Here is an 8,542-nt window from a genome sequence, read left to right as displayed (position 1 = left end):
TTTTTTCCGTTAACTATATTAACGATGGTGGTAGGTGGTATGGATCAGGTTTACGGAATTGATCCGGGTTATCGACCAATTGCAATAGAAGATGTTGATGATGTCATAGTGTGAAAACTGCTCCATACCAGCTACCAACAGTAGTTGGCTCGCTACTTGCTACTTACTAGCGTGGCTGAAAACTGTCCTTTCTCACTGCCGAGTCACTCCTCTAAATCACTAATCCTTGTCTCCATGGCTGCAAATAAGTTCCATTCCAAGTATCATTATTACGAAAAGCAGGACGAGGAGTGCGACATATAAAAGAGGAGAGGATGGAGAAGCCATGCTAACTGCTAATCTAGCGTGAAATGTAGAGTAGCCAAACTCTACAAACAAGTGCTTGGTTGCACAGCAGGCACCTCAATCTTGAGAAATTTCCTCTTCTTTCTTTTTTTTTTTTTTTAAATGTTACATGATAAGCGGGAAACGGTATAGGGAATGTCGGACTGTCTTTCGAGGATGGCAGGACGTCATGTAGCTTCTGCTAACAAGAAAAGGTCACCGTTTTGCAAATCACACCGTTTATCTAGTCATGAACCACGGGAATGTATTTGACAATATGTTTTACTATGTCCCGTGTTAGTTCAAGTCCTGGCCGGACTGCATGAGAACAAACTCATTAGAAGAATCCGTCTCTTACCTTAGGACATGACATTTTTCTAATTAACATTTTGGAATTACAATCAGTCGCCCGGACGCCAGAGCAGCGTGCGGGAAAGGTGATTAATCTTAAGATTGGCGTTTCTAAAAGAATATAAATCATCAACCCTCTCAAGCAGCATTGCCTCAAGCTATAGATGTGAACTTTAAATATGTTTTTTTTTTTCCAAGATGGCTGCGTCAGTGGGGAAATTAGGAAATAAGAGCAAAGCAGCTGTGTTATACACTTAGCTTTAAAACGGTGGTCTAATTAAAGCAATCAAGCACAAACTCTTTTTGCAATAGAAGCTTGCACATTACGACAAGAATTAGAACATGAAGTTTTGAATCGCTGCAAACTCACAGGATCACACCAACTTTCACAACAATAAGAGGTATTATGATTCTGTCTTGTTTAAGCAGTGGTAGTGATCAGCACTATCGCCACTTATAGGACTGGAGTGGAACAGCACATACGTTTGAGCGCCATTTGAGGGAATTACAGAAAACGCACAAAAATTACGCAGATAGCCAAGAATAGTTTGATAAATGATAATATACAGGAAATTTAATTGAATATTTTTTTGCTGTAGTTGCCAGAGATCTGTATTGTTCTAGCGACGTTTTCACAAAATCCAAACAACAACCTCTTGTATGAATGCACAGTGCGTAGACATCATACAATAAAACTCAAATTCAATCTCACTGGCACCCAAAGGACATTTGAACGCATCCTGCGGGGATCCGCGGCATCAAAGAGTCAAACATACGGCGACGGGTGTTGCTTTGGTTTGCCGCCGCTCGACAAGCCACACAGGAATACTGCGTTTAGCTGCCATAACTACATGTCAGCCTCTCCTCCGCTCCCATATGTTCCCCTCCGCTCCCCTCCGCTCCCATTATCTCCCCCACCGCCCCCCCATGCCGAGCCGCGCGTCCTTGCAACCTCCTCCATCATCGTCCCCGCGCAGGGGGAAAACTTGGAGGCAGTCCAAGTCCGCTCTCTTGAGTCCTGCCAGGGTGACTTGCATCCTCGTTTTGCCTCCTCCTCCCACCCCTCAGGCTTTACTCCGGGCCTGTGGGCCTGAGTGCTGGCAGCTTGGGGGAGCCCATTGTTGGTGGGATTAACCACACGCGGCAGTTATTGTGCAGGACACACACACGCACACACCTGGACAGATGTGGGGTCACGTTTTCCAATGTGCCTGCGGCATATCACTATGTTGAAGGAGACTATCCGTTGAATAGCAAATCCACTTAATTGTTCAAAATACTAATATTATGGCTACCATTTCTTGAGTTTCCTGAACGGTCATTCCATTTTCGGGTCACCGCCCCTCCCACCCCGGTTGATCAATATTAATCCGGTAACCATTCTATCTTCGTCGACGTATGACGAATAGTAATCGCCGAATGTTGCCGCCCCCGCCCCAAGGTTGACGAAGAGGATTTGGTCCCCCAATTGCAGAATATTCTTGCAGGCCGGGTTTTTTTTTTCTCAGTTTTGGTCTCCCAAAAAAAATTCAAAAAACACTGATAAACATTCAATATGTATTTTTTATAAAAAACAGGGACAATGTGGGGGGCCGAGAAAAAAATCGGAGTCCAAAAATTTAACTACAATAAATAAATACGTAAATAAATTAATAAATATACATACGTATATAGATTTAAAAAAAATAGATAAATAAATAAATAAATAAAAATTAAAAATTCACAAATATGCAAATTCCTGACTTCAGGTGTCGAATGAGTATGTGGGGGTTTACTGTATATATATATATATATATATATTTTTATTTTTTTATTTTTTATATATATATTTTTTTTTAAAGGTCTCGCGTTCAGTAATTTTTTTAATAAATAGAGAACGAGCCCTGCTGTGAACAGTGAGTGCCCAAAAATATTTAGAATTGCTCATATTAACAGTTCAAATCATAAATATATATACCACAAACTCTTATTTCAAAACACTAAATAAATTTTAAACTCTATCATTAACCTTAAAAATAAATACTTGACAGATTTGATTTTGTAAAAAGTAACGAGCAAACATTTATACGGCAGACTGTGTAAACTTCTGCTAAAAACTCAACATAGCTTCTCCATGATATGCAAAGATCAATCGAGATGTGCAACTAGCAACCAACTTTGTGAAAATGCAATGAGCACTCTAAAATCCTAAATAATAATAAAAAATCAGCAAAAAACAATTAATGACTAATGTGCATGACCTATTCTACAGCCCACACTGTCCTACCCAAAAATAATGTTCTCTTCGCACTATTAAAATTGAGAACTCTTTAGAATTGACATCAAATCGCAGCATACTGCATCTCTGCAGCCACTTCCCTAGTATCTGACAAGCAAATGCGTCCGCTAATGGATCCTACCCAAGCTATTGATCGATGATTCACAAGCGAGAGAGACCCAAGACTTTATCAGCATCTTAAAACACAGTGCCGATATTGCAGGTGTAATCCGCAGCACGAGAGATGATCTCCACCAGAGGGGCTCCAGATAAGAGCCCTCCTCCGGGGTCCGGTCTGTGTAATCATGTTGAGATTTGCTCACATACACACTGGGAATAAAAATGTACACATGAGCTACGCCGGTGCAAAAAACAATAACACACTTATCATTTCTAAAAGGAGATTTATCACACGTCTCTTACATTCTAAAACAGCTACTGGATGTCTTAACTCATTCACTGCCATAGACGTAAAAAATCGATTTGAACTATTTCTATTAGTTTCACTTTTTTTTTCCACTTTTGTTAACAAGAGTATGAAAACCTAGATTTTTTTTTTATTGTACATTTAGAACAGATACAAAATTTGTGATTAATCGGGAGTTAACTAGTGAAGTCATGTGATTAATTACAATTAATCGCCTGATTCCCCTAATTAAATTATTATTATTTTTTAAAAATATTTTAATAATAGAAATAGTGAAAATTTGACGTCTATAGCCGTCAATGGCAGTGAATGAGTAACTGAGATACGCTATCTGTCCGGTTGTGTCCAATGCAGGTGAATGAGCTCTCATTCCACCTCATACCGACTCACGCTTTTGGTTACCGTGGCGACCGGGGCACAGCCCTAAAAATTACAAACAAGTTGACTTCTCCAAGGAGTCCAGGAAATAAAACCCGAGCACCGGTACAATAAGACAATAAAAACATTTTCACTTGTGAAGGCAGCACTTCATATGAGGCACATGAACTCATTGCCAAACACAAATACTCCCCCCCCCCCCCCCCCCTCTGAGTGTCAACTTCAATGATGTTCACCCATTCCAATGCAATCCAGAAAAGAAACGCGTCGTTGGCATGCTGGCAAACAACCACACCAACCCAAATATATATTTGCCTAACTAATAGTACCCAAATAAAGACGTGCGTGTGCCTGGGGGCCAGCAGAAGATAGCAAACGAGATCAGAAAAAGAGGGAAGAAAAAAGCGGAGGAATTGTGTCCCACATTTACATCTCCTCACTCGCTCTCCGCTCTAATCATACCCACCCCCAGTCTCCCCCTCTTTCTATGCCCCCCCCCCCTCTTTTCACCAATCTGCACAATCCTTTCACCCCCAACCCAATCCTTCACCACCCCAACCTGCACTGCAGAGTCCCAGCAGCAGCTCACAAGAGAGGTGGCACACTTTGAGGATAAATTTAGAAATGAAGCACAATCCCCAGGCCGGCACACAAAAGAAGGGAAGTAGAGACAACACACACACACACACACACACACACGTCTGATCACATGCACCAAACAGTCGACATACTTTTGGCACACTGAGATGATCACATGAAAGAAATGTGCATTAGTGGGGCGCTTTGCTGCAGTCAAATCAGGTGAGTGGAGCACTTAGAATTAAATGTAACAAGTTCAAAAGAAGTTGGAAAGGGTACGAAGGCCACACTGGAAGGTAAATAGAAAAAGGAAATGACAAGAAATGTCAATGCTATGAGCTATGCTTTTATTCTTCTTCTTTTTTTTTTTTTAATTTATTTATATTTTTTAAAAAATTTTTTTTTTTTTTTTCCAGGAGAGCTCAGTATTGTTCATTCGATTTGACATCATCATTGCTCTCCTTTTTTCTTTTTTTTTTTTAAACAAATAAATTAAAAAAATTTAATAAAGGTTTTTTTTTTTTTTAAATATATATACATATATATATATATACATATACACACATATATATATATATATATATATATATATATATATATATATTTTTTTTTTTTTGTGTATGTGGGTGAGTCTGTGTATGTGCGTGTGTGTGTGCGTGCGTGTATTCATCAGTTCACCTAAAGCCCATTAAAAAAAATCCCATACTAATAATATAATATAATAATTTTTTTTTTTTAATTTATTATGTTGTAAGGTGACCTTTAGTGTCTTGAAAAGGCGCCTATAAATTAAATGAATGATTATTATTAATAATCTTATCTTTGAAAAAATTATATTACAAGAAAAATACATAATTTTATTAGGCTAGTCGTAATTCTTGCGATGATAAAGTTGTAATTATAGAAGAATTAATGTTATCACTATAAAAAAAATGGTTTAATATGAGGGTAGTCATCATATTGTAAGAAATGATGTAAGTTAAGTGAAGTAGTAATATTATTATGAGGAAAAACATAATTTTACAAGACAAAGGTAATTAGAAGGGAAAAAATGTATAATACTGCAAGAAAAAAAGCACAGGAGACAAGTAGCAATTTCACAAGTACAAAGTCAAATTATAAATAAATAAAAACTAGTTCTACAAGAATAAAGTCTTAATATTGGATTTTATAAGAATAAAGTCATCATTTGACAATTCTCAAGAATAAAGGCATAATTATTTATGAATAAAGTTTAAATTTAAAGTTTAAATTTTATGGCCCCAAAAAAGTTAAATTGCAATAGGAATGTCACGGTATTATAACAATAAAGTGACACTTCTTTAATAAGAAAGTTGTCAAATTACAAGTCATAATTTTACACAAATAAAATTGTCATTTTACAAGAATAAATGTCTACAGCTGGAGGCAATAGGGAATCAAATAAAATGTATATAAAAGCTTTGACTGTTTCTTTTGAGGAAAGTGCAACATCAATAGATTTTCTCTTCTTTTTTTTTTACAGTGAAAACTCAAGTTTGTCTTCTTTTTAAGAAAGTGCAACATCAATAGATTTTCTCTCTTTTTTTTACAGTGAAAACTCAAGTTTGTCTTCTTTTTAAGAAAGTGCAACATCAATAGATTTTCTCTCTTTTTTTTACAGTGAAATTCAAGTTTGTCTTATTTTTAAGAAAGTGCAACATCAATAGATTTTCTCTTTTTTTTTACAGTGAAACTCAAGTTTGTCTTATTTTTAAGAAAGTGCAACATCAATAGATTTTCTCTCTTTTTTTTACAGTGAAACTCAAGTTTGTCTTCTTTTTAAGAAAGTGCAACCTCAATAGATTTTCTCTTTTTTTTACAGTGAAAACTCAAGTTTGTCTTCTTTTTAAGAAAGTGCAACATCAATAGATTTTCTCTCTTTTTTTTACAGTGAAACTCAAGTTTGTCTTATTTTTAAGAAAGTGCAACATCAATAGATTTTCTCTTTTTTTTTACAGTGAAAACTCAAGTTTGTCTTCTTTTTAAGAAAGTGCAACATCAATAGATTTTCTCTTCTTTTTTTTTACAGTGAAAACTCAAGTTTGTCTTCTTTTTAAGAAAGTGCAACAATAGATTTTCTCTTTTTTTTACAGTGAAAACTCAAGTTTGTCTTCTTTTTAAGAAAGTGCAACATCAATAGATTTTCTCTTTTTTTTTTACAGTGAAACTCAAGTTTGTCTTATTTTTAAGAAAGTGCAACATCAATAGATTTTCTCTCTTTTTTTTACAGTGAAACTCAAGTTTGTCTTCTTTTTAAGAAAGTACAACATCTATTTCTTTTTTTAAAGCTACAAAGTGTGACAACGCTAGTGTGCATGTTGCAGCTTGCAATAGCAATTACTACTTTCATATTAGCAGTTTTATGTTTTTGACTCAGTGATGCATATCAGTGGCATTGGGTCAAAACCTCCTATGTCCAAATTTGATGAACTCGCAATTTTTTTCATCAATTAGTAAGGCGACTGTTTGGCTCTCTTTGACGATGCAAAATTTTTTTTTTTCTCTGAAAAGTGATCGTTTTGGAGATGCAATGTTTCCACCAGCCTTTTTTTTTTTTTTTTTGCAATCAATGATGTACCTTACATTGAGCAGCTGACTTCAACCACCGCCAAAAGTGATCCAGACTTGTACTTCATCATCTTAAGAAGTTGACCCGACAAAGTGCCTCGCCCTGCCTGTCAAACCTCGACTGGAATCTTTCGTCAAGCCAACGCTAGCTACATCTCCGATAACATGGCGCCTTACAATGAGTTTGCGCAGCCTGTTGTAGCGCTACGGAAAGCACAAAAATATGATATTGGAATTTTTTTTTGGGGAGAATAGTTGTTAAAAAAAAAAAAAGCCAGTTGGAGTGGTGATTCGTGAATTGAACCGGGTTTACTGTGTTATTAAATGCCACTCAAAAGTTATGGTTTGTGCTTTAATATTTTCTACTTGAGTACTACCACAAATTTTTTTAAGGATTCCCCCCCAGTGCCTACTCAAGCTTTACAGCCCCCTTTGGCGGCAGTTGGAATGACCAGCATGATACTAATAATATGATTGGATGGGGAAAAACGAGAGTATGGTTGTCACGTGGGAGGTAAAGCTTCAAGTTCAGGGCGGAGTAGTGACGCACAGTGCATGAGCACCAGTGTGTGTGTGTGTGTGTGTGTGTGTGTGTGCGAAAGACTCTCCCGGCCAAGTGTCCTCCCGTCGCCTCAAAGTCACTCTCCTCCTCCGTCAACCCCCCCCGGGCACGCCGCCTCCCTCTCGTCGGGGGGTCCGATACCACTCTGGTATTACGAGTCCCATTACGGCACATTCTACGCCGCCCACCCTCTGTGGATCATTTGCTAAATCCGCGTTCATCTCGCGCTGAAGGCACAGCGAATTATGAAGACTGCCTCGCCTCCCCCCGTCATAACCTAATAATAGGATTAATCTGCTCCAAGGTCAAACAACTGTAAACTAAAGCAATTGTGAAGACAAGAAAGAATATATTAGAGGTTTTCTTTTTAAGAAAGTGCAAAGTGATTTCTGTACTGCGCTAAAGTATGCTCACAAGATACAGGTGGCAAAAGTTGGGCTATTCAACTATAATAGGTTACATTTTAAAGGTGGTCGTCTATGACAGAAATTAATTGGAAAATGTCCAAATTGGAGTGAATCCAAGCAGTATGTGCCTGGCGTTTAAGAGCGGTGTTGGTTTTCCTCTCAATTACCTGATCAATTTCTGGGAAGCAGGACACTTGTTTCATGGATTAGACAGGAATCTATAGTTCCCTGGGTTCATCTGCAGTAGAGTTGGGTCCCAACATCAACAGGAACTGGAAAAGTATATATAGACCAAAAAAGGAAAAGAAGAAAAGAATCACAATAAAGTCATAATATGTTAAAACTACAATTGTAACGTTAAGAATTTGTTATCGAAAACCTTGCTTAGCTTGTCATATTTTTATTTTTATTGTAAAATATGTGTGTGTTTTTGTGCAATATAACAATTTCTACCACTTTTTGTGAGATTGTAACATTTTCTTGTTTTATGAGTTCATTCTTGTGAAATTAAGAATTTTCTTGTAAAACAATGATTGCGTTATTGGACAGTAATGACTTTCTTGTAGTTTACAACGTCATTGTAAAGCAAAAAAAATAACGGTAATTTTGCTACTCCTTTCTGATAAAATTATGATTTCATTGCATAAATATTCTTGTGAGCTTACTAC

General features: G+C 37.0%; 1 protein-coding gene across 3 annotated transcripts in view; it reads right to left on the bottom strand.

Annotated features, from left to right (window-relative positions):
* Positions 1 to 8,542, bottom strand: part of dab1a (DAB adaptor protein 1a) — a 226,998-nt gene that overhangs the window by 176,842 nt on the left and 41,614 nt on the right. For all 3 annotated transcript variants that reach the window (XM_077584464.1, XM_077584465.1, XM_077584462.1), the window contains one exon: positions 8,042 to 8,146. The gene's annotated coding sequence lies outside the window, so the exon portion shown is untranslated. The remainder of the gene's footprint in view (positions 1 to 8,041; positions 8,147 to 8,542) is intronic.

The sequence above is a fragment of the Vanacampus margaritifer genome, chromosome 13 (assembly GCF_051991255.1).
Source record: "Vanacampus margaritifer isolate UIUO_Vmar chromosome 13, RoL_Vmar_1.0, whole genome shotgun sequence".
Classification (NCBI taxonomy): Eukaryota; Metazoa; Chordata; class Actinopteri; order Syngnathiformes; family Syngnathidae; genus Vanacampus; species Vanacampus margaritifer.
The sequence above is the reverse complement of the archived record's forward strand: the minus strand, read 5'-3'. Positions and strand labels throughout refer to the sequence as shown.